At 41.9% G+C, this 5,000-nt stretch overlaps 1 protein-coding gene across 3 annotated transcripts in view; it reads right to left on the bottom strand.

Annotated features, from left to right (window-relative positions):
- The window catches only part of LOC106875612 (uncharacterized), a 231,828-nt gene that overhangs the window by 126,978 nt on the left and 99,850 nt on the right, over positions 1 to 5,000 (bottom strand). The gene's annotated exons all lie outside the window — the stretch shown is intronic.

The following is a 5,000-nucleotide window of genomic DNA, read 5'->3' as shown; positions in this document are numbered from 1 at the left end:
GTAGAAAGTATAAAAACAAACCCCAAGGCTTTCTATAGATTTGCAAAGGAGACTGCTACGGTGCAGTATAAGATAGGACCCCTGTTACTGCCTAATGGCTCACTGACTGCAGATCCCACATGGATAAGTGAAGTGCTCAGTACACAATTCAAGAGTGTCTTCACCTCTCCTCTGAGTCACATGCAGATAAAGAACTCAGCTGATTTCTTTGACAATAGCACTCAGCAGAAGGGGACTGCATCCATTACCTACATCGACATTGGAGAGGAAGGTGTGATAGCTGCCATAAATGAAATGAGCTCAAATTCGGCAACTGGCCCCGATGGTTTCCCAGCTGTCCTCTTAAAGTCGTGTAAACAAGAATTAGCAGGACCACTCCGGATACTCTTCCAGAGTTTCCTTGCAAATGGTAAACTTCCCAAAAAGCTGAAGGAAGGCACCATATGTCCTATCCATAAAGGTGGAAGCAGAGCAGAGGCTGGAAACTACAGGCCCATCTCTCTGACTTCACATATTAGCAAAGTCATGGAACGAATTGTCAGAAGGAGATTGGTTGCGTTCCTAGAAGAAAATGACTTGCTGAATGAGACCCAGCATGGTTTCCGTCCAGGTAGAAGCTGCCTCACGCAGCTCTTGCAGCATTATGACTGGGTCCTGAAGCAGCTACTTGACCATTCAAATGTTGATGTGATATATCTCGACTTTGCAAAAGCCTTTGACAAAGTTGATCATGGCTTGATATGTCACAAGCTGCGAAACCTTGGCATAGCTGGTAAATTAGGAGAGTGGCTGCATGACTTCCTGAATGGTAGAAGTCAGACAGTTGCAGCCAATGGAGAACTATCTAGGGAAACACAAATATTGAGCGGTGTTCCACAGGGAACTGTTCTGGGGCCACTACTGTTCATAGTGGCCCTTCTGGACATGCCCACGGTCACTCGGAGAGCCACTGTCACTAGCTATGCTGATGACACAAAGATATCTCAGGCAATAAAGAATCCTGATGATATTGTAAGCCTGCAGAATGACCTAAATGCAATATATGAGTGGGCAGAGCAAAATAATATGCAGTTCAATGCAAAAAAATTTCAAGTACTGCGCTACAAGACCACAAGTACCTCCCAACTGGCATACACGGCCTGGAGGTATTGCAATCCCAGAACCACAAACAGTAAGAGATCTGGGCATCAACATGTGTAGTGATGCATCATTTTACATGCACATTGTCAAGTTGACAGCAAAGTGCAGACAACTGGCAGGGTGGATACTGAGGACTTTCCGTACAAGGGATCAAAAAGTCATGTTGATTCTATGGAAGACATTTGTTCTGAGCCGCCTAGACTATTGCTCTCAGTTGTGGTCACCACACAGTGTTAAGCGGACAGCAGAACTCGAGGCAATTCAGCGGCACTATACAAAAAAGATCGCCACAGTCCAACAGATGAACTACAGGGAGCGACTGAAGGCACTAGGTCTCTACTCCCTGGAGCGCAGGCGGGAGAGATATGTAATAATATACATATGGAAAATACTGGAAGGACTGGTGCCAAACTTTGGTATCAAGTACTACAGGAATGCCCGCACGGGTCGCCACTGCATGGTGCCAAAGGTACCGTCCACTGCATCTCACATAAGAACGCGATACTGAAGCAGCCTCGGTTTCAGAGGACCTCAGCTGTTCAATGCCCTGCCAAAACATTTGAGAGACATGCAAGACATGGATGCGGAGGTCTTCAAGACAAAACTTGACGCTTTCCTCTCCACGATACCAGACGAACCAATGGCTCGTAATGAGACGCAGTTTAGGGCAGCTGTGTCAAATTCTCCTATACACCAGATGTGCCATCAAAACTCTTGATTGGACCATGTCAGGTGGGGGAGAAGAGCCATGCAAGGAACGTGAAAATCACGGTGGTGCACCAGCATGACCGCAGCCACTTGGCTGAAACACATAAATAAATAAATAAATAAATATCTATATATATATGTATATATAAATATATATATATGTATACATATATGTATGTATATATGCATATATATATATATATACCCTTACTCCCGTCTTCGCTGTGAGCTAGAATTAATTTTCTCTCTTCGCTCCTTTGCGCCACATGGGCTCAACTCTCCCCACTCTGAAATACTGTGAATGGAGCTAGAGTGGTTGGTTAATATTAGATCCAAGATCGTTTTATTCTGTCTTGTTGGTTCGAGCACTAGCTGAGTCAGGAAAACATTATCCATTAGATTAAAGAGTAATTCTGCTGTTGCTTTGTCTGATGTAGAGCATTTGCCTAACTTCAGAGTATTTATAGGCCAGTTTATATGAGGGAAGTTAAAATCACCCATCACTACTATGTTTCCGGAGTTGTATTTTTTAAGGAAGGACTTGATCTTGTTGAGGCCCTCTTCAAAGCACTTTAGAGATGCTTGGGGAGGGCTGTAAAAACCAACAATGATTATGTCTTTGACCTTGTTGAATAATGATATAGATTCACAATAACCATTGGAAAATATGTCCTTGGCATCAACTGAAAAGGAGTCATGGAGAACTTTATTTCGGTCAGTGCGATCTGCACGGATGATGGTGAAATCTTTTATTTTCCCGTCGGCATCCATATGTGTGCTGTTTAAGTGAGTTTCAGTAAGGATAAAGAAAGAGAAGCAATGTGCAGTTTGTGTAAGTCAACTCTCTATGTATGGGATCTTCCATTTTTGGGAAATGAGTGATGGGTTGATGCCACGTACATCCATTGTCGAGGTAAGGGTAGTTTGATGTTTGCATTGTTCTAAGAGCTTAGTGTTATGTTTTATGTTGTTCAGAAGTAGCAATGAGTGTAACTTTTCTATGGAGCTGTGTGTGTGTGTGTGACTTTCTAGTTAGTGGTGGGTGTGTGTTCCTTGTGTTTTGCATAAATGGTTGCTGATAGCTCGTTGGATCTCCTAGCTTAGGTCGACCTTCATATTTTCTAGATAAGCTTGTAAAGAAGAGTTGCCTCTTTGGTTTGCCACTTGGTCAGATGATATATAGTTCATGTTTATGTTATTTGGTGTTATGGTTTTTCCATAGTTCTGTCTTCGTTGTTTGGTTGTAGGAAGTGAAATGTGGTTGTATTTTGTTTTTGTTGTTGTCGTAGGTCTCCTCTGTTGCTGTTTACATTTAAGTTTCGATCGTTTGTGCCCTTCAGATGGTGGTGGTTGCATTCTGGGTTCAAGCATATCCTTAGTGACACAGAAATTTAGCACAGTTAAGGATGGAAGAAGGTGCATCTATTGCTTTTTGTACATCCATATTTAGGATCAGGGCCATGGACTCCGTATTTAGGACAGTATTTGGGGTGGAGGTGAGGGCAGTTTTTTTACCGTTATACCGTATGGACAGGTGCCCTTAACAAGTCTACGGCATAACGTAAGATTGAAAAAAGCACAGTGTCGCTTGTTGTTGGTGCCGCTGGGGTCAAATCTACAGTTACCTTGAGAATGGTAACAAGAGGATTTTTGACGTGGGCATACTAGAGGTTTTTCTATATTGGCAGGCTCATTGGTCAGTGGTCCTATTATAGAAGCAGTAGTAGACTGTTGTTGCTGTAGCGGCAGTGAAACATGACTTGCAACAGTAGGGCTGGGTGAAATCAGGTCAGATAGTGGTGTCAAACAAGGTGCTTCGAATGTAGCAGCAGTAGCAGGCTGTTGTTGCGATAGTGAGTCCTGGCTTATCACGGTAGTGTTGGGTGGAATTAGGTCAGATAGCGATATCAATGAGGATGTTGTTTGTTGCTGGCTAACTGACCCCTGACCTGTTGGCATTTGGTCAGTTAGTGCGCTACGTCCGTTAACAAGTATGGCTTCTAGTTTTACCATGTGCGTGTGTAAAGTATGAAATGATCTTGTGATTTCTTTTATTTTGTTTTCGATCTGTAAAAAGACTGTGACGCTATGGTAATTTTATCATAGACATTAGCTTGTACACTATCATTATGGTGAGTGTACCAAGCGTTTATCAGTGCACTGATTTCGTTCTCTACCCAGTGGTGTTTTAGAATATTATTGGCCATATTCAGCGAATAGAACAGTATTGTACACTACACTGTACGTCAGTTATTGATGATTTGATGTATAATCGTGAATGTTGAAAAGTTTGTGTCGATATATTCGGAAATGCGTAGCTATATCTGGGTGTATTTAGTACAAATCAGAATGAGCGGTGTGATTAATACAAATTACGATAAAATAACTCACTGGTCTTCTAGTTTTAGAACTAATCTTGGGTTTAGTTTTGGTTTATATTTGTTTCTCCAGGTTGTATATACATTTCTGTAAATTTATCCTCGGACGATAGTAAAACAGTAGAGTAATAGAATTCAAGGGTTCTGGGGACTAAAAACATGGAAAGTTACTGTTGGTTTCAGTTGAAATCTGTTTCTTTAGCTACTAACTAGCCGGAGCTATAAAAAGTACGTCTTGTCACGACGAATGCCAATATACATACATACATATATACATACATACATACAAACATATATACACATGCATACATATATATACATACAAACACATATATACATACATATACCTACATACATATACATACCCACCTTCCCCCCATACCCACCTTCCCCCTCTTTCTCCCCCCATACCCACCTTCCCCCTCTCTCAATCCACGTTCCCGCTCTTATACCCACCCTCTCTCCTCTCTTCCTCTCTTTCTCTCCCCTCCCATACCCATCTTCCCCTTCTCTTACATCCACCTTCCCCTTCCCCCTTCATCGTCAACACCCCCTCATAAGCTCATCCCACCACACCCCAACACACTCCTACTCTACCTTCCCACTCCACCCCATCCAATTCCTTGATAATTGTTAGTTATTTAATGGTCATCTTCGCTTCTTACAGCCGTTTCAATTAATACTCAATAATTTGTACATGAAATAAACATTTATGAGACATAAGTATAATTTCATCAGAGAAAAAAAAGTGTGCTGAAATGAATTGATAGTTTC

The sequence above is a fragment of the Octopus bimaculoides genome, chromosome 2 (assembly GCF_046866305.1).
Source record: "Octopus bimaculoides isolate indiv1 chromosome 2, ASM4686630v1, whole genome shotgun sequence".
NCBI lineage: Eukaryota > Metazoa > Mollusca > Cephalopoda > Octopoda > Octopodidae > Octopus > Octopus bimaculoides.
This window is presented reverse-complemented; position numbering and strand designations above follow the sequence as displayed.